At 38.5% G+C, this 22,332-nt stretch overlaps 1 protein-coding gene across 1 annotated transcript in view; it reads left to right on the top strand.

The window, feature by feature from the left end:
- The window catches only part of Sntb1 (syntrophin beta 1), a 213,688-nt gene that overhangs the window by 39,054 nt on the left and 152,302 nt on the right, over window positions 1-22,332 (top strand). The gene's annotated exons all lie outside the window — the stretch shown is intronic.

Raw genomic sequence — 22,332 nt, 5'->3', positions numbered from 1 at the left:
CTCTTAAAATAAATTTTGAAAAGAGCATATACAGTACACACAAAGTAGCGATTATGCTTGGGAGCCCAAGCAAATTAATAAAAGTTGAATAACGAAATGAGGAGCAGGAGAGAAGGGAATGCTAAGCACTAAAATTCCTATTATCTGCAGAAGAGTCAGATACTTTTGGGTTTGCTCATTTGCTTTGATTAGATAAATAAGATTCTGTGTTTATGAAAAAGCTTTATGATAACCATTCTGATAGTTAAAAATAAGATGGCTGAAAACTGCTACTTAAGTAAAAACAAGACGTTTTCTAAATAACTATAGAATATAAAACATAACCTATACACGAAAATAAAATAGTAGAAAACATACAGCAAAGGAGTTGACAATGAATTTCAACATGTAAGAGGCAGGGCAAACCAAAACTCCAACTTCTTCTAGAAACTCATCGGTATTTCCAAGTAGCTTTAAAAATTGGCAAGGATTTGCATTCATTAGTGAGTAAAAATATTCTTAGCCAGTCATCACATTTTATTGGCTAGACTTTGTTGTTGATATATCTTTTTTTTTTTTTTTTGCCAGACCTGGGCTTGAGCTCAGGGCCTGAGCACTGTCCTTGGACTTTCTCAAGGCTAGAGCTCTAACCACTTGAGCCTCAGCACCACTTCTGGCTTTTTTCTATGTATGTGGTACCGAGGAATCGAACCCCGGTCTTCATGCATGCTAGGCAAGCACTTTAACCACTAGGCCAAACTCCCGGCCCTGTTGATATATCTTGAAGATAGACTTTATATCTTAGTCTCTTCTGTGTTTCCACTGTGTAGTTGATATAGGTTGGCCCTCAGCACTGTGTTAAATGATTTAACTGTTTTGTAAACATCATGGGCAGGTACAGTGACTTTCTCCTGCAATCCCAGATACTTGGGTGGCAAAGATAGAGAAGGCCAGTTCAGGTAAAAAGTTAACAACATTCAAAAACTGGACACAGGCCGGGAGTTTGGCCTAGTGGTACTTGCCTAGCATGCATGAAGTCCCAGGTTCGATTCCTCGATACCATATCCATAGAAAAAAAAGGCAGAAGTGATGCTGAGGCTCAGGTGGTAGAGCTCTAGCCTTGAGAAAGTCCAAGGACAGTGCTCAGGCCCTGAGTTCAAGCCCAGGACGGGCAAAAAAAAATACAAAAAAAACAAAAAACAAAACTGGACACAGTGGCCCATTCCTGACATCCTAGCTAGGCAACAGTCAGAAACAGGATTATGGTCCAGGCTAGTGGGTTTAGTACCAGCTATGACTCTCTATTTATCCTGTGGTTTGTCTCCAAGTCATTTGATCCAATTGGACAGGCCTGGAGTCAGGTCCTGAAGTTACTTGTGAACTTTTCCTATGTTGTTGTACCTCACAGATATTTTTTGAGAGATTGATGTCAGAGCAAATGAAGGAATTATTAACGGGTATTTATTAATTTATTTGACTGAATAAATCATGTACTTAAACATTCAACAGGCACAAAAGAAGGTTAAATGAAAAGTAATATTCCCTCTACCTTGGTCCTCAGTCATTCAGTCCCTCTCTGAGTGAAGTGCAACCACTGTTATTAACCAGGATTAGAGCTTTGTATAGATTTTGGATCTCTTCATATTTATACATGTTGAGTTGTTTATTCTATTTTAATCATAAATGAAACCCTACCAGAAACTCCTCTGCATGTCTATTATTTTGCTTAATAGTATTTCTTAGCTTATATCACTCCATGGTTGTACCATTTGTTCTCTTGATGAATTTGATGTTACAGACAAGACTGTAGTAAATATACCAGGGAAATATAATTATATAATATATATGTATACAATTAGAATTTTTCTGAGTCAGAGAGTTTGTGTTGTGATTATGAGAGTGTTGCCTGTTCCAGCCTTGCTCTCAGCATGGTGTTACCACATACTCCACTAACTTGGACATGTATTTTTTTTCCCTCATATCCTGGCTCACTAGACAGTGTAATAAAGCCTTTTCATCTCTGCTCACATAATTGGTGAGGACGATATTGAGTGGTAACTATGATTTGCATTTCAATTTATTTTGAGAGAAGTTGAGTATTGTAGTGTAGATTTAAGGGCTTTTTAAAAAATAGCTTCCCCTGTTTACATTCTTTGCTCACTTTTCTCTTCAGTTAACTGTTAAGCTAATTTTTCATGCAGAAACATTCATTAAATTTTTATCTGACCAGATATATTGGTCTTTTCAAAATAACATTCAGGTTTTAAGTCATGTTGAAAGAAAAGCCCACTTCCCCCTCACAATATTGAAATAGGTCATGTTTCTTTTATCATCTTATGGTTCTACTATTTGCTTCTGTCATGATTTACCTGTAGCTTATTTATTTACTTTGCTTATTTAAGGTATCTTTTAAAAATGACTTATAAATTGAATGCACACAATATTAATTCCTTCAGATATCAACCAGAGTATTGCCAATAAGAAGTGAGTCAGTGCTGCGCCTGCAAAGGTAAGACAAAGACCAGCATTGCTAGGAGTTATAAGGAAGCTAGCTTCGATTCCTTCAGGAAAAAAGACCGAACAACTAGAGCCCCACTTGGAATCGAGCCCCTTACTGTAGTTTTCTTCATGACTTGGTGAGCCAGCCATTTTCTCTGAGTATTCTGGGAAGCCTGTATTCTTTAGTTCTGCGGTCCCTTTTCTACTTTTTACAGAACTTTGCATTTTAATTTGGGTATCATTGGCAAGAACCAAGAAGTTCTTGGGCTTGGGAAAAAAGCCCAGAAGGTGTTTTATTTTTTGTTTTTGTTTTTGTTTTGTGTGTGTGTGTGTGTACTATATACAGTTATTTCTCCCCCTGCTCTTGGTTTACCTCCCATTGTCACTGTTTTTTATTTCAGTACCTTTTTTTTTATCTGATTTGGGGATGGGAAGGGGGTTCACAGAAATGGTGAGACAAAGGACAAAAGGTGAACCAATGCCACAGCAACACTCACAAGACACTAGGTTGGAAAGAAATGAACTATACAACTCAGGAGAAAGGGAGTAAGGGAGGGAAAGTGGGGGGAGGGTGGCCGGAATACGGGAGGGGGTAACAGTGTTCAAGAAGAATTGTACTCATTTCTTTACTTATGCAACTGTAACCCCTCTGTACATCATCTTTACAATAAAAATAAGCACAAAATGGGAAAAAAATGTACACAGCAAGAAAAGGTGTATCAAACGTCTTAGTTTCTGAATGTTCAAATGAAATTACGTGGAATCACATGAACTTGTGCTAGAGCATAAAGTCGCTCAGATAATTTCATGGGATGGTTAGAGAATGACCTGCACAGGCACAGGGACAAGTTCCATCTCAGCTGTGTGCTCGCGTAGGTACTGCTGAACTCTAGTCTTCTCAGTAAGGATATTATACTACTTATTAGGTAAAACTGTTGGCAGGCACACTTCAAAAGTTTAAATGTGCTGTATGGCTTTTTAAAGGATTAAAGAATATGTGTCAGCAATTTTATTATCATTCTATCAACTTATAAATGCATTGCAATTATATCTGGATTTTTGTTGTCTGTTTTCCATCAATCACGAGTCCATTGCATAATAAATGCTACACTGTATTCTGGGACATAAACAAAGATGAAACAAGATACCTACTTCTAAAGACCACAGCTTTAGTTTGCATGGAAGTATAACAAAAAAAAACTTAGTTCTGGGAGATGGTTCTAGTAGTAAAGTGCTCACCTAGCATGCATGAAGTTTGATCCTCAGTATTTCATACACAGAAGAGACCAGAAGTTCTTTTCTCTTTTTTCTCCCTTATGGTTAATCTCATGTGGATACTCTATCTGACTTTGTTACCTGGTATATTATATATATACGTTTATTTGAAACAGGGAAGTGGGAAAACAAGATGATTGGGGGAATGGGTGAGGGAAAGGGGGACAAAAACATGAGAAGGGGTATCAAGGTTTGAGAAGTAATGTACCCATTACCTGACAAATGTCACAATACCCCTCTGTACATTATCCTGACAATTCAGAAAAAAAAAAGAAGCCAAAAGTGTTGCTGTGGCTCAAGTGGTCAAGTGCTAGAGAAAGCCTAAGGAAACATCCCGGGCTCTGAGTTCAAGCCCCAGAACTGGCCCCCACAAAAATGATGGAACATTTACTGAAATCACTAGTAGATCAAGAAGTCCCCAAATAGTATGCCTTGTTACTTGGAACCAGAGAATAAACAGAAAATGCCGCAAAGCATATTACGTGGACAGAGAGCCTTCAAATGAGGAGTAGCTCAATCAAGAAACCCTTCCCAGCTCTCAAACCCAAACAATGCCCTGGCTTCATGCAGGTAATCAGCGATGACAATGCAGGGATCAGGGCCTAATGCAGAGCCTTTCTAGGCCGCAATCCCTGTTTTCAACCTCATGAGAGGATAAAGGGAAATGAGCTGCCTGGCTGTCTCATGCTGTAAACATTTGCCTGCTTTGCAGAACTGTTACTGTAGTTAAGTTCATTCTGCTGGACCTGCAGTCCACTGAATACAGCAGGGTTTGGTCACTGGACAGAGCTGGAGTGACAGGAAAGACATTTATAAAAATGCGTGTGTCTCATAGCTCATAGCAGCTGGAACTATCGGTGCTCTTTTTTTTTTCAAAATCTATCTATCTATCTATCTATCTATCCATCTATCTATCTATCTATCTATTTATCTATCTTCTTTTAAAAAACACTATACTAAGGAGTTGCCATTCAAAATAGCAGTTTATGAGCACAATTCATCTTGATGAGTGTCATCTCTTTCATCTTTCTCCCCACCTCTCCCAAATCCACCCATTCCCTCAATTTTCATGGCTTTGTAGGATGAACATTGAATTTCATGACGGCATTCTCCCCTACGTCTCCCTTCGTTTGTCTACCCTACACCCCTATGCCCCATCTCCTTTTTAAGTACCCATTTCCTGGCATTTATATTGTTGGTCCTTTCATTTTAATTTAATTTCTTTTCTTTTTTGTTCCTCGTGGAGCTTGAACTCAGGCCTAGGTGCTGTCCATGAGCTTTTTTTGCTCAAGGCTAGCATTCTACCACTTTGAGTCACAATTCCATTTCCTGTTTTTGAGTGGTTAATTGGGGATAAGATTCACATGGACTTGGCCACCCAGGTTGGCTTTGAACCGGGACCCTCAGATCTCAGTCTCCTAAGAAGCTAGGATTATAGGCATGAGCCACTACTGTCTGGTGAGTTTTACCTTTCTAAAGAATTACACTGTTGAGTTCTCTTCTGAACCTACCATGTTTCAGCTAAGACATTTGTGTACACTTGCTTACCACCCCAAAGTGTTTGTTTAGATATTTCTAAATTGACACTAGATTGAAAATTTGTCTCCTCTAATGCTGGCCTCTCACACTGTGAAAGTCATTGTATTGTCAGATCCCATACTGGGCTCTGAGACTTGTAGAAATTATGGTTAGGACTGTCCTAAAGGCTGTAGATGAATAAAGAGAGGAATTGGGGGGAGTGCAGTTACATTACTCAGTGCACGTTCTATGAAATTAAGAGCAGTGAGGGGAGAGATTGGTATGGGAGGGAATAGGGAGATGATGAAAGTCCTGACATCCATCAAGATGCCTTGTATTCATGAAGTGATTTGTTGAATGATAACTCCCTTGTTCAACTATTTAAAGATAATAAAAATACAATTTTTTGTGCGTCCTACCACTTGAACTCAGGGCCTGGACACTATGCCTATGTTATTTTCTTCAAGTCTAGTACTTTACCCACATGAGCTCTACTTCAGATTTTTGGTGGATAATTGGAGATGAGTCTCACAAACTTTCCTGCTTGAAGGCTTTGAAGTGTGATCCTCAGATCACAGTAGCTAAAATTATAGGCATGGACCACCAACGCCTGGATAAAATACAATTAAGAAACAGACTATACAACAATGGGAGAAGATATATGAGAAATGATGATTTGAAAAAAATTCTAGCTGATATCTCCTTTATGTATAAGAACACACACACATATAGTGAGAGATAGATATATCTTTTTAATTTTATGTTCTACAACAATAATTTAAAATAATTAAAAATTAAAACTTGGTTGAAAATGTCTACTGACCATCAGTTTTTCTTCCTTTTGGGCAAAGGTTAAGTCTTATCAGACAATAAACCTGAACTTCCCATTGTCTAAAGACTGTTAGGGAATGACAAGGGCTAAAACTAGATATTAGAGTTTAATGAGGTTAGTTATCTCTGGTCTATGGGCAAATTCTAATCTGGTGCTTCTTTTTTATTTGTCTACCTGAGTGAGGCTGTTTATTATTTGCTATAGTTGGTAGATTTCAGAGGCTAACATTTCTCATTGTTAGCCTCTTTACTGTGTCCTTGTGTTTTCCTCAAGACTTCATAATTAAAAGCATGGACCTCTTTTCAGCTGTGATATGGTTGGACTTCTATGGATGTGGTACCTCAGTGGAGATGGCAGAAGGTACCACATCCATAGGAGATAAAGATGGAGAAGAAATACTCAGTGATCCAGTGCTGAGCTCACAGAAAATCTCTGTCACTACAGATCCAGGAGCCTTTGAGTTTCTTTCTTGTTTATATTGTTAGCTTGTTTTTTTTTTTTTTTGGTGGGTTGACTATTGTGGATGTTCTTTATGGTATAAGGAAATTAGCTTCCTAGCATTTGCATATGTATTTTTCATGAATCTTTTGACTCTGCTATAATATTTTATGCAAGAAGATGTTAAATAGTAATAAATTTTGAATGTAAGTCTGCACAAATATTTGCAGAATGTTTTAAAACCGCTAGATAAGACAGGAAAGATAGAAAGGACTTAATAGGGTATTTCTCTGCCACTCAGGTAATTTCCAATAAATGCTGGTACATTGGGCTCTAGTGAAATAGTTTCTCTTGAGGGTGGTCCTTGTGAAGAGAACAGAAAAGTTTAGGTTTGATCAAATGGTTACTTGCTCTCTCCCACTATTGGAAGCACATTGTTTTGTTTTGTTTTTGTTGTTTAATCTTCACATTGGATGGAATGCAGAAGGAAAGATTTTAAAGTTAGTAATTGGTCAGGCTTCTTGCAGTTCAGCCTGTGTCCAAACAAGAACTTGATGATAAAGAGCAAAATCTTCTTAGGAGGGCCAAGGACCAGAAGATGTCGGTGGTGTGCTGACGCAGCTGTAATTTTTCTAACAGTGATAGGCATGTAGAGACTGCTGGCCTATCTCAGCATTGTAGTGCCAATTCCAAATATGCATACTGTATTCATTATGATTTTATTTTTCTTTTTACTTTTTGTTGGTTGTGGGGCTTGAACTCTGGGCCTGGATGCTGTCCCTGAGTTCTTCAGCTCAAGGCTACCACCCTACCCCTTGAGCCACAGCACCACTTCCAGTTTTCTAATGCTTAATTGGACTTTAGTGCCTGGGCTGGATTTGAACCACAATCCTCAGATCTCAGCCTTCTGAGTAGCTAGGATTCCAGGCGTGAGCTACCTCACCCGACTTCAGTGTGATCTTCCTTCCTTCCTTCCTTCCTTCCTTCCTTCCTTCCTAGACAGGATCTAAATACAATAGGTCAGCCTGGTACAATCTTCTTTCTCCAATTTTCAAGTTTTAAAATTTCAGGCATGTACTAGTAGGATTTGTGATTTTCAATTTTTTTTTTGCTAGTCCAGGGCTTAAGCTCAGGGCATGGGCACCCTCTTTGGGTTTTCTCAAGGCTAGAACCCTACCACTTGAACTTCAGCACCACTTTTGGCTTTTTTTCTATGTATGTGATACCAAGGAATCCAACCCAGGTCTTCGTGCATGCTAGGCAAGCACTCTACCACTAGGCCAAACTCCTGGCCCCATCAATTCTTAGTTAACTATGAAGTGTTCTCATCTGAGGAATGAATGGGTTTATTTATCATAAAAGAAATCAAAGAGCTCCATCAGCTGAAATCTGGGACAATGACCATGGAAGACAGAATTCCTTAAACATTTAAAGATTGCCATAAATGCTTGAGTAGTTCTGTAGCAGTAATTTCCTCTCCTGGTGCCATTTGGCCATTTGCTGTATCACCTGCAGCCTTTTTTAGAGTTCGTGTAAAAGAAAAAATAAAAGTGAAGCTAAAAATCACAAAACAGTTTGGCTCATGCATATCCTATAGTACATGCTTATTTTGAAATCTATAGGGATTTCAGAAGTTTTGTCTCTGACTCATATGTAAACTCTGACTTTATCCTTATGCATAGTAGCTGTAAGATGTGAGAAAATGCTCCCTTTTTATATTTTAATTTTTTTTTGCCAGTCCTGGGCTTGAGCTCAGGGCCTGAGCACTGTCCTTGGACTTTCTCAAGGCTAGAGCTCTACCACTTGAGCCTCAGCACCACTTCTGGCTTTTTCCTATGTATGTGGTACCAAGGAATCAAACCCGGGTCTTCATGCATGCTAGGCAAGCACTCTGCCACTAGGCCAAATTCATGGCCCCAAAACTCCCTTTTTAAAAAGTTTATTTTTACTGTAAAGATAATGTACAGAGGTGTTACCTCTTGATTCTTCCTTAGATAAATTTGGTTGAGGCTGAAAAGGAGAATCTGTGCTGGATCCATTCAATTTAGATTTTCTTATTCCTTAGACATGGGAGATGACACTCTAGGACCCTCTTTGGAAGCTGTGGTATTTAGAGTAGCTTTGTTTATGACAGAGATGTTGCTGTGAGTCTTCCTTGTACTGACCTCAACTGTAACCTTGATTGTGCACGAGGTGTGGTTTTCCTTGGAAATGAAGGTATGTCTTCTTTTGCTGCTTTCTTATATTCTCAATCAAAAGTGTTTATAAAATCTACCCAGGAGGTCTTGTGAGTTGGCCATCAACAGATTACATTGCAAGTTAATGGAGTTAAGGAAATAATGAAGTAAATGACCCATGCAGAGGTAACTGAGGCAATGGGAAAGAACGTGTTCTTGACTCTCCTGCTGTTCTCATGGAATTCAGATTCGATGACAACCTCCGGCTTCATGTCAAGATCACTTTAATAAAACATGTGTTACTAGTATCATTGGCTCCATCTTGCCCATCTTTCCAGTGGTAGGAAAACTGGCTTTACCTCAATGTGTGGACATAGAGGTTCAATAATGCCGCTACAGGGTCAGATATTCATCTCATAGATATAAGTAGTAGAATCCAACTCAAATTCATTTAAGCAACATACAGTATTTATTGACTCTCTTGCCTAAACATGGGAATGGCCAATTTTATGTGTGAATAGAAAGAAAGGCTTAATATTAGAAATCAATCTGTTGATCTCTTTCTCTGCCTCCTCTATTTCTTCTTGTGTCTTTCCATCTCCCATTTTCTCAGTAATATTCTATCATTATTTCCAGTTGACTCTTCTTCTTACTGGAAACTATAGTCACCAGGAGCTTCTCAAAAAAAAGTCTTATTCTCTACCCTGTGCCTATGAAATAAAAAGATTAGATTCCTCTTATATTAAGAAAGATACCTTGAAGAAGTAGCTTGACCATGTTAGGTAAAAACTGATTCTTGAGGCTTCATTCCCAGCATCTACCTGACCTGCTTCAAGCTTTAGATTTCAATCTGTCTTTAGGCCACAGGAGTTCTTTTTCACTCCAGATTTTAAGCCAGTTGTCTGGGAGGAAATAAAAGCCCCATTATTCCACATGCCACAGAATTGGGAAGAATGTGAATTCCATTCACATTCAGAGCAGCTATTAAAGGCCCTGAAGGTAGAAATGATCCTACTATGGGTGCCAGCTCAACCCATTCGATCACCTGTAGAAAGATCATTTTCTTATTACTACTCTGGCTACGTGTCTTTGCATTTGAGTTCTCTACATATTGGCTCTAGCCTACTTTTTCCACATTAACCAGTCTTTTTTTTCTCATATATTTTTTATTGTAATTAGTAGAAGGGTTACATTATGTTCACCAGATAGAAGATGCATTACTTCACATACATTGATACCCTTTCTCGTGTCTTGGTCCCCATTTCCCTCCCCCACCCCTGCCCCTCATCTTGGTTTCCTCCCTTCCCTATCTGACTTCAAATAACCAAATATGCATATATACAATATATCAGATAACAAGGTGAAATATTGTAACAATATGAGATAACCAAGGAACAGTAAAAGAGACGAGAGATGACATTGTACATTAAAGACAACAATCACTCATTATATGGCTTTTGTTTCTATATCCAGGAGGTCCTTCCATTTCACATTAATCAGTGTCATGTCTTATGCTTGCCTCCATATAGTTAAGAGCAATTCAGTGTTTCCTTTGTGTGAGTAGGATCTCTGAACTTTCTCCTATCATTGCCCTTGTGAATGTCTTGCACAAAAACTGAATTCCACCTACCTTTACTATTGTAGACATCTATCTGCCTATCCACTGAACAAAGCTGCTATCTTAAAACTTTGAGGATATAATGGTTAAAAAAACAAAAAAAGACCAAGATTCTACCCTCATGGAATTCACACGGTAGTATAAGAAACAAACAGTAAATACAAATAGGTCTTTTAATATTGATTTGTTTTGAAAGTTAGGGCCTAGGAAGAAGAAGAAAATTCCACTGGGAGTAAGAAGGGTGGAACCTGACTGTTAGACATGTTCATTCTGGTTCATAGAATCTTCATTACTTGGTGGAATGGAAAATGGAAGGTCATTTGTGCAAAGAAACTTTCAGTGTAAATATCTTTTTGACAGTAACTGTGAACAGTAATAATCAAGTGACACAGCAGTGCTTCTAAGGGAGTTGGCTAACTACTTACTGTTTACCATGGCTGAGATACTCATTAATTCAAAGACAGAACGTTCTTCATCTCTACCATGTGAGTAAAAATAGAACTACTTTGTTGGGTACCAGTTGCTTAGGTCTGTAATCCTAGCTACTCAAGAAATTGAGATTCAGGGATCACGACTCAAAGCCAGGCAGGGCAAACAAGACCATGAAAATCTTGTCTCCGATCACAAACAAGACCATGAAAATCTTGTCTTCAATCACAGTCAAAAAGCAGGAAGTGGAAACTGTGGCTCAACTACTAGAGCTTGATCCTTGAGTAAATAAATAAGTAAATAAACAAACAAATAAGGGACAGTGTTCAGGCCCTGAATTCAAGTTCCAGAACAACAACAACAATTGAACAGCAAAGGAACTATTTATAGGTTGTGAAATTAAGTAGAGTCATATGTCTAAAGCTATTAGAATAGAATCTAAGTGCTCAACATGTGCTACCTGTTGTTACCTTGGGATATCATAAAGAATAAATAAGTAAGCAGTATCTAACATGATATCTGTTGGCACCACCGTTACCTTTGCTATTACTGTTATTTGTTTTGCTAGTCCTAGGGCTGAAACTCTGGGCCTGAGCACCAGCATTCTACCATGTTGAGTCACAGCGCCACTTTCTTTTTCAATGGTAAACATGCTGCAGTGAACATGGTTGTGCTGGTTGCTAGGAAGTGGCCTTGATCCAGAATCACAACAAATCAAAGAAAGACTAGATGAATGGCATCGTATCAAACTGAAGAGTTTCTACATGGCAAAGTACACAGCAAGGTAAACAAGAAGTCTAAAGAATGGGAGAAGATCTTTACTAGCTATCAGACAAGGGGCTCATATCTGAAAGATACTAAGAGCTTAAAAAATTAAACCTCCCCAAAATAAACCCACAAAGAAACAAAAACACAATTAATAAATATGCTGAAGACATAAAGAGAGACTTCAATAAGAATAGCCAATAGGCACATGAAGGGATGTTCAACATCTCTGGCCATAGAAGAAATGCAGATCAGAACAGCATTGAGATTCCTGCCTCACCCCAGTTAGAACGACCATTATCCAGAAAAGGAACAATTATGAGTTGGGGATGTGGCCAAAAGGGAAAACCATTACACTCTTTGTGGGACTATAAACCTGCTCAACCACTGTCGAAAGCAGTATGGAAGTTCCTCAAAATACCTACTTTTAAATGACAGGCTGAGCTATGTGCAGAATCGCCTCATTTGTGAAGGGCTTTAAGCTGCAATGAGGGTGGCTTAGGAAAACTACTGATAATAATGACCCATATTTATTGGGCAGCCATTGAATGTCAACCCTATGGAAAAAAAAATGAAAGTTTTACAAGTTGATTTAGTAGCAAGTGACGGATGGAGCTGCTGCCTGAATAATTCTTTTTAAATGTTTAAATAAATTCATTGGAAAAGAATTCTTTAGTCATGAACTAAAAGTGTAAGTATAATGAAAAGTTGGAGGAAAGGAAGCAGCTGTAAGACCAGATCTTTTTTTCCATTGCCAATAACAATATTGTCACCCTGACAGGTGCAGACCTAATCACAGAGACAGACATCTTTAGACAGATACATCTCTAGAGATTTCATTTCTATGGATATGGGGATGTGCTGGAATGCAAAGAAGTAGAAACAAGCACACGGAGACATCAAAGACTTTGTGATCTTTTCTACATGGTTGTCACATCAGAAATCCCTTTTGTAGTGTTGATGTCCTTGCGTAGCTTTTCTAACTGCCCTCTTGATGTGCACAGCACATTTATCACCTATCAGAATTCACGGAAATTCAGATTGTATTTTCACACTCTCCACACCCTGTCCCACCCCATCCCAACACACACTTCCTCTGCTGAAATAGCATAGTATCGTCACTCAGTGTTAAGACTTTGTGTTTGTGCAAAATCACACCTCATCTAACTTCCTTGTCTCACTCTCATCAGAACTTCTCCCTTCTGTGACTCTCTTTTTTATACCTTGTTCTTGAAAGCTGATAGTGGGTAATAATGAGGTAATTATTAGGTGAAATTATTTAGTCATAGGTAATGATTGTTCTTAGAAAACTATGCTATAATAATTATGCAATTTGAATAGTATGTTAGAGGAGGAAGAGGAGTTCAGGAAGGGTGTTTTCTTTTATTTAACAGGATATTCTCTTTGCCCTTAAATCAGAATTACCTTTGCTGAGAAAATGGAAATCTAGAGGCCGGGAGTTTGGCCTAGTGGTAGAGTGCTTGCCTAGAATGCATGAAGGCCCGGGTTCGATTCCTTGGTACCACATACATAGAAAAAAGCCAGAAGTGGTGCTGAGGATAAGTGGTGAAGCTCTAGCCTTGAGAAAAAACCCAAGGACAGTGCTCAGGCCTTGAGTTCAAGCCCAGGACTGGCAAAAAAAAAAATGGAAATCTACCTTTCATTTCCCATCTGAAACTTCATGGCAGATGGAAATGTCTCCCCCTCATCTCTTAGCACTCTTTTTGAAAGAAGTGAGCTTTCATGACCCTTACAAAGTCAGTCGCCTTCTAATAGAAGGCTAGATGAGCCTTACTGTATTCAATTATTTTATTTTATTTTTTGTGTGTTGTGGGGCTTGGACTTAGCCTGGGTGCTCTCCCTGAGCTCTTCAGCTCAAGGCTACCACCCTACCCTTGAGCCAAGCCCCACTTCCCATTTTCTAGAGGTTAATTGGAGATAAGAGTCTCTCAGCTTTGTCTTGCCCAGGCTGGCTTTGATCCATGATCCTCAGATCTCAGCCTCCTGAGTAGCTAAGATTACAGGCGTGAGCCACTGTGCTAAGCACTGGTTATTTTATAACCAGTTCTTTTTGCTATGGCATCTTTCTTGTGATTGAAGAGCATTTTCCAAACTCTATTAACATCATTATTACAAGTCAAAACACAGTGACCTACATCTAAGGAAAGAAATTTAGGAGATTACAAATATGAAAAAATGTATTGGAATTAATCAATGAATGATAACAATTTGTGTGATCTAAGTAAGGTGAATGTAGGAAAATGTGGTTAAATAAACAAGTCACTAATGAATGAATTTTAGGCACCTCAACATCATTTGGTATTGGGGCAATAAGAAGCCCAGTAACTTATTTTTGGACATTTAATAAATGCACAAGTTCGCTGGGCGTGGTGGCTCACTCCTGTAATCCTACCTACCTCAGCAGGCTGAGATCTTAGGATAGCGGTTCAAAGCCAGCCCGGGCAATACAAAGCCAAAGCCAAGAGACTCTTTTCTCTAATTAAACACTAGAAAATGGGAACTGGGGCTAGGCTCAAGGGTAGGGTGGTAGCCTTAAGCTGAAGAGCTCAGGGACAGCACCCAGGCCAGAGTTCAAGCCCTATGATCCCCCACCCACCCAAAAAATTAAAAATAAAAAATAAATGCACAAGGTCAAAGTAATTCTTTTTGTGTTGGTCCTGGGGCTTAACTCAGGCACTTTCCCTAACCTTTTTTGTTTAAAGCTATCACACTACCACTTGAGCCACAGATCCACTTCCTGCTTTTGCGTGATTAACTAGTGATGAGTCTCCCAGATTTTTCTGCTTGGGCTGGTCTTGAACTCTGATTCTCAGTTCACTATTTCCTGAGTAGATCCAGAGTTCAAACCCCAGTAATCACCACCATCAACCAAACAATGTGAGTTTACTTACAACTCACACATACCCATTAGATTTTGAGAACCTTCAGAAGAACTCAAATCCATAACTTTAGCTCTGTAATCCCATTTCAACCACTAGCTGTGTCTGAATAACTCAGCCACCTGTTAGACACAGCTTGTACAAATGCACAATATAGACAGGTCCACTTCTACAAAAGTGGCCTGAACTTTCCACCTTGGCATTTCAGTTGAAAATGCTGTAGAATACAATGGGAAATGAAAGGAGGACAGGAGTTCTATTCTGAGAGGTGTCAGAAAGGAAGTGGTTCAAGTAGTGTTAATTAGGTGGAAAATGATGGATGAACTTGCTGTGAAAAATTAGTAAAGGAAAGGTAGACAGATGCATTCCCTGGGAGGAGACTGTGAATTCTTGGCATGAAGTACAATATTAGGGAAGAAATGGAAGACACAGGAAAGGCCAGGTCATGGGAGATCTTGCTTGGAAGTGTGTGATTTATATAATACACTCTTTCTTTGCAGCAGTCTCCTCAAAGAAACTAATCCAATAAATTAAAATTCTAATGCTGAGTTGAAGATAAAGCCACTCAATTACTAACAACAGAATCCTGACCCCACTTTTCACTTTCCTGTTTATACCAAGTTCTACCAACTCATAAATATTCCTTAATTTCTAATTTGTTCTTTCTTCATCTTCTCTTTTTCTCTTGTGCCTTCTCTGACATCACCGAGTTCTGTCCATGACTTCTCACAATTCTTATTTGTGTTGTGCTTTCTCATCTCAGGGTTTCCTGCATGCTCTCTCCTTCCTGTCCCTTTCATTTCCTATGGCAAGCTCTTACTCATAAACTCAAGGAATCTGGCCTTGCTTGTCTTGGCCCCACTGCCTATGTCTAATTGAACTAAGTATCATCATTATGTTCTCACAACATCCTTATGCTTCTAATCTATAGAATGTATAATAGTCAAATTCCTTGTATAATAATTACTTGTTTAGTGACTTTCTTTATCCTTCAACATGTATAGCATTTGTATCTGCCTTTCTCACTGCATTATGCATTCCTAATTAGGTAACACACAGCACAAGTCACTGTGTTACTATGGACTACTACATGTAAGCCATTTACTTACAAAATCCCCCAGTACTTTATATATTACTAACATTGTCTAGTAATTCCCATCCTATTACTTCTGGTGGGTAATTACAGAGTGACTGGCTGCATGAGACCTTTATTTATTTATTCTATTCAAATAATATGTAATAGAGGTTCAAGGATTGCTTTAGGAGCTAGTCTCTTCCTTGACGGAGTATACATTCTTAAATGAATACATGAGGAAGCTGTAAAGATCAAAAAGTAAGGAACATAAGGAGGAGGAAAGGAAGGAAGGAAGGAAGGGAGGGAGGGAGGGAGGAAGGAAGGGAGGCGAAGGAAGGGGAAGGAGAGATTATGAACCTTCATAATGGAATAAAAAAGTTTTAGTAGGAAAGGCTATCATTAAAAGCTCAATTGAGCTTTTAAAAACACTTCTTAATAAGTTAAAATTATGCAATATGACTGAAACATTAAAAGTAGAAATTGCCTTCATACCCCAAGCATTCTAGAAGTTTATTAAATAAAAACTAAAAGAGGGCTGGGAGTTTGGCCTAGTGGTAGAGTGCTTGCCTAGCATGCATGAAGACCCAGATTCAATTCCTTGGTACTACATATGTAGAAAAAGCCAGAAGTGGTGTTGTGGTCAAGTGGTAGGGTTCTAGCCTTGAGAAAACCCAAGGACAGTGCTCAGGCCCTGAGCCCAAGTCCAGGACTGACAATAAATAAATACATACATACATACATACATACATACATACATACATACAACTTAAAAAATCTTAGAAAGAACCATATGGTGGCTTTGATTCAATGACTTGAATAGTTTCTTTACCCAAAGAAACTAAATGCAGACTCATAAAGAGGTAGGTCAGCTCTCAAATGAACATGTAACAGACAGGAGTTCCAAAACTGGCACAGATCTTTCCATATGATAATGTGACCAACCCAAGTCTTGCAGTTTCTATGTCACACCTAGACTTGCAGAGGAAATAGAAATTCAAGAACTTCCCCCAAGACTGTTTCAGTTTCATTCTTTTCAAGCTTTTATCGACATTTTACTCACAAAACTTTCATAATAACCAAACACCCCACAGGCAACCACAAGAGAGGGCCTTTTCCCAGCATATAAACAGCCACAAGCTACTAACAGAAAAACAGAATAGATACACCAAAGGACCTAGGATGGCTTATATAGAATGTATTGATCCAATTCCTAGACATGGAAAGATCGATATATTTAAGTAGACTTCTTGAAAAATGAGCTGACTTCTCAGAAAGCAGTTTGGTCAAGTCTAAGTGTACAATGGAAGGAATAATTCAAGACATAACCTCTGGTATAGTTGGATGCTTCAATGGTGCAGAAGAAAGAATTTTTTCCTTTTTCTTTATTATCTCCTGCAACTAGTGAATTGTTGATAGCTTTGCCAAGCAGTTACTTTAAAAAGCAGGGAGTAACTAGAAACAGGATACAGCCCAGACCTCCTGATTAATACTTTGAAGACTGTCCTCTAATTTGTGGGGGAGGCTTTTCTCTGATTCAATGCTTAAGAAAAAAGGTACACTAAAAGTCTATTATTATAACCAGTTCTAGAAATTATAATAATTTACATTGCCCATGATTTATGCTGTTTACATTTATGTTTATAAATTTATATTATTAGTAGTTGTCCTCCATTATTTTCATATTGAGTACCAGCCACCATAATACTCCGTACATAAATTATTACTAACAATAACAAAACAAAATCACATTAAATTGACTATTTCTCTTATAGAAATAGTCATTTTGTCTCAGAAAACTGAAAACCACTCGCTCAAGTCCTGCAGTTGTGAAGCTACATGGGTTGGGACGTAAATGATTGGGTATGAAGTTCTAAAGCCAGGTATTTCCACCATTCCATGCATAACAAAACCAAAATATTATGATATACAGTGAAAGAAGGGTAAAACATTAACGCCATTCTAGTCTTTTGCTGAGCAGTGAAATAGTAACTCCTCCTGGAAGAAATTCCCACTTTTCATTTTTTCTTTGTTATTCTTTGATTTGGGGCCATCGGTAAATTGAAGAGCTAACACGTTTCCCTTTCCAAGAGCAGCTCCAGAGTGATGTGGCAAAGTCCAAAAAGCTTCCTGGTCCTTGAATCGGAACTGTCTAGGCAGCAGACCACTTCCCTGGCATCTTCTTTACAATCCCGAATGTACCAGATGCTTTGAAAAACCAGATCCTTTTATTAAATTTCCAGACCACAATTCTCAGACATGGAAGGATGGAGGACCTTTTTTTTTTAAGTTGGACATCTCTATTTATGTGGATAATTATATTTTTAGAGCAGGTTGCAAAGAAGGCAACAAACAGCTTCCTGATCTAATAGGGAGGATACAGCAGTCTCTCCCATCACTAGAATAGACAGGATGTCAGCTATTGCTACAACAGAATTTGTTTGCATAGTAATTTATCTGGGAATGATGTCTCATTGCCGGGGGGAAGGGAATGGAAAGTTTGTGTTCTGCAGAGAAGACAGCACTTATTCTTTAGCAGGCTTCAAGCAGTTAAAACTCAAGTCTTCTCAAGAGCTTTATAAATATAAAATAATAATGTACAGTATGTATTTTATACAGACGTATGTATTTTATAGAGGAAGGAAAAAAGTAAATAATAATATTTACCACTCCATCCAAAGGCAACTGTGTTTAAAAATGATTATTCTGGATTATTTTGTTGATGAGTGTATGTGTGTGTGTGTGTGTGTGTGTGTGTGTGTGTGTGTGTGTGTGTATACTTGATTTTTTTTTTAGTGAAATCTCATTTCTTTCCTAAAAATTTCAGAAACCCTATGGGAATGCTAGATATTTATCAGGCAGGGTCCTGGCATGTAGTAAATGAGCTGGAGCAGAGACATGGGCTGGGGATACTGGAATTGATTGGGAGAGTGGGTAGGCTGACTGAAGTTGTGTGCCAGTGTTCTGTGTCACAGGGGCAGATGAAAGCTGGAGTCATGGAAGAGTGGCCCCCTACCTTTTGCAGCCCAAACTAAAACTAGAATAACTGTTGAAATAGCTCTCACTCTCACTCTCTTTCCCTCTCCCAACTTTGTTACTGTTAAAATAGCAATCTCTATTTATTTTTATTTTTTCCACCTTTGTTGTGCATGTGGTCCCAATGCCTGGACCAGATGCAACTCAGAGGGCAGCTGAGACCAGGCAATGGAACCCACCAAAGGTCAGTCTCCCAAAACATCAAGTAGGGAAGAATCCGTCTGGGAATATACAGTTGTCATGGAGGTTGGTCATCCATTACATCTGGGAAGTAAAAGAAAGGCTATCATCAAGGGCCACGAGCATGACTTAGTGATAGAGTGCTTGCCTAGCACACGTGGAGACCTGGGTTTGATTCCTTGGTACCACCATATACAGAAAAGGCCAGAAGTGGTGCTGTGGCTCAAGTGGTAGAGTTCTAGCCTTAAGAAAGCTCAAGAACAGTGCTCAGACCCTGAATCTAAGCCCCAGAACTGGTAAGAAATAAATAAGCAAATAAGTAATCCATTGCGTATACTGGCAAACTCAAATTCATGCTATATCAACATCTCAACATCTTAAAAGTAACTTAAAAGAACTTAAAAGTAACTTCAAACAGCTTCTTTGAGCGTTCTGTAGGAGGGAGAGCCATCTGCTTTCTGTAGACGAGCTGACTTCCGAGGTTGGAAGCCTGTGGAAGACAAGTGAGAGCTTACAGTTGTATTCTTGTGTAGCTCAAGGATTCTCAGTGCATTCTTTCTGTCACCAAGAATTACACCGTTAGTGACAATCTTTTCTAACTACTATGGGACCTATTGGGTTTTTTAGAGAAAGACGAGAGGTGCAAGTTGATTTTTTAATCTTAGAGATATAGTTGCATAATCTTTAAGGTTTGATTTAATCAGATTCCCTTTCTACTGAATGCAGGATTCACTCTTACCTTTTTTTTTAATTTTTAAAGACATCACCCTTTATGTATTTACTGAGCCCTGGATTATAATGGTAGTAATTCTTTTGTTTGAACCACACAGATTTTTAGAATAGATTAGGGTCAATCCTGGTTATTGACAGAATAAAGATGACACAAAATCCTCCTGCTTCTCAATCATCTGGGCCCATAGACTATTTGCCTTTTGTTTAATGTTTTATTTATAGATTTTGAGGGTCCTGCCTTGCCAGGAGATAGGAAATTACTATTTGGACAAATCAACCTCTATTAGATTCCCAGTTTCCTTTGCTGACACACAATCCTTTAAACACAGGCCTTTTCATGACCTCTCACTTGACTTTCCATTAATGGGGTTGATTACTCCAGTCTGCAATGCAGTTATCAAATAACCTGGATGGTGCCAGGCAGGTATCAAGTATATCAGTCAAGAAGTCATGGAAAATACGTTGATATTGTTTTTGTAATCGCTTCTGTGTTCCCCAAATGATAACGAAACTCAGTCAGCCAGTCGATACCCTCTTTTAACAACCAAGCGTCGTTGAGATTGCTCCCACATACTTTTGGCCCACAAATCTGAGCTGTCCTTGGTCAGTGATTGTGCAGGGAAACTTACAAAGAACTTCCATGTCTGTCCACCAAGTTACACCCCAGGAATATCAGAGATTGGCAACGTCTTAACATTTTTATTGTTATAACAGAGAAATAAATCTATCAATTTTTATTTGTATTGTATTCATGAAATGGCCAGAAAGCTTGCAGACAAATAGAAACATTACAGATCTCTCCTGTCCTGCCAGTACAGCTGGGGCATTGATAGTTACCAAAAAGGATCCAACTCTTGCTTGTAGAATTTTCTTTTTGCCTTTCTTTTAGGAGTTCATCTGTTCTAAGGACTTGGAGATACATAAAAATTGGCTCTTCAAGAATTTTACTTTGTATTTTGGAGCCAAATGTCAAAGCTCAACACATGGATATGTGGTGTCTTTATTCTTTATCCTTGTTAGATAAATTGATTTCTGTAAGTTGGTTGTATACAGAATGATGGGGTTTTTGATACACTGATAAATAACTATTGATGGTACTTCTAAGGAAAAAGTATTTTGTATTTATTTCATGTCACTCTAGTTACAGTATTCACGTGTGTGTGTATTACAAAATATTTCTCAGCCCTGAAATTATATGATTTGCAGGTAGATAAAATTTGAGGTCATCATGTTCATAAAGACTAATCAAGTTCAAAAAAACAAAATTTTTCTTGTTTTTACTTAGTCGTGGAGTATGCACATGATGATGATGATGATGTTGATGATGATGATGATGATGATGATGGTAATAATGGGTTAGAAATCATTGTAGTCAACTTTGAACATGTGAAAAAGCATTTGATTTAGGCTGAGTCCCCAGTGATCACAGTGGACTTTAGTCTACCACTGAGCTATGCGGTACAGCCTTCAGATTCATATTTTTTTAATTAGAAGGAAAGTGTAGCACCATGCATCTGTTTTTCCACGAATAGCTGAGAACGCAACATGAGTCAAAATTTTAATAGAAGGAAATAAAATGAGTATCTAGTTTCCAGCAAGACTTCATAGGCTTGGACATACATCTGGAATATGATTATGCAATGATAATGCAGAATGCATAATGGATGATATGACAATGGAAATCATCAGCAGGGGAATCAAGTCCTCGCTCCACCACTGCCTAGCTCTGGTGTAACTAAGGCCCAGCTCCGTGGACATGGTATCCGCCTCTGTAAAATGCACAATAAAGATTGGAATCCATTTCATACTGCTGCTGTGAAGATTAAATAAACCGGTCTAACATTAAAAATGGAGATAAGTACTCCATAATGATGATGATGATGATGATGTGATTTTTTTTTGCCAAGAAAATGGATGATTGCTTTTTGAGAAATGGCACTAGAGAAAATATAGAATTGAGGGAAGGAAGCGGGATGCTTTATTTTATTTAAAATATAACATGTACTGAGTTCTTAACCATGGCAACTTCATGACTCAGAGGCACAGGATAGGACCAAGGCAGAGATGCTATGGACAACATCTTGCTTTCAGTCATAAATGTAGATTATAGTCCCTTCTTTCCCTTCTAGCTTTTCTGATGCCACTGAAATTGCAAGTGTAGAGTGTACTGCCTGTGTGCAGACCATAGGAAGAGAGCAGACAACTGCTTTCTGTTGGATTTCTTTTGGAGACATGTGCTTTCCTACAATAACCCCTGGTTACTCTAGGTATATGTCGCCTTTCTCCTCCTCCTCCTCCTCTTCCTCCTCTGCCCCTCCTTTTCCTTCTCTTCCTCTTCCTGTTATATTCAATTACACTTACTGTCACTCTTGTCAGCTCCAGTTTGCAGCTTGAATAAGTCACATGACATATATGAGACTACACTTCCTTAACCAATAAAATAGGAATGAGAACCATACTTCTCCATCTGAGCAGAAGGCAAAACTTTAAAGAAGTATTAGAAAGCACTCTGAAAGGCCAAGTGCTTTGTAAATATTTAATACTTAGTAGCTGAAGTAAATGTCAGGAGGCTGTAGAACCCAACATTAGTCTTTTTGTTATGGTAGCTCTTTAGATGTATTTCATTCTGCAATACAGACACTGCAGACCCTGACCTTTGGTGACCTGTTCTCCTTTCTTTATTTCCCTTCTACTGTGTTCAAATATTTCCCATCTAACATGAAATAATAATCTATTCTAATTTGGCCAGGAGAGATGATTTTAGTTTATTCAGATTACCAACATGTCACTATCTACCTTGTGTTTCTCCAGGAAACTAGGTTTCCTGGGAAATTCCCATTTTAGACAAAAGGATCCCTTAGTGTTACAGCTGGACACAATCA

This window comes from Megascapheus bottae, chromosome 9, assembly GCF_031878675.1.
Source record: "Megascapheus bottae isolate mThoBot1 chromosome 9, mThoBot2.hap1, whole genome shotgun sequence".
Taxonomy (NCBI): domain Eukaryota; kingdom Metazoa; phylum Chordata; class Mammalia; order Rodentia; family Geomyidae; genus Megascapheus; species Megascapheus bottae.
This window is presented reverse-complemented; position numbering and strand designations above follow the sequence as displayed.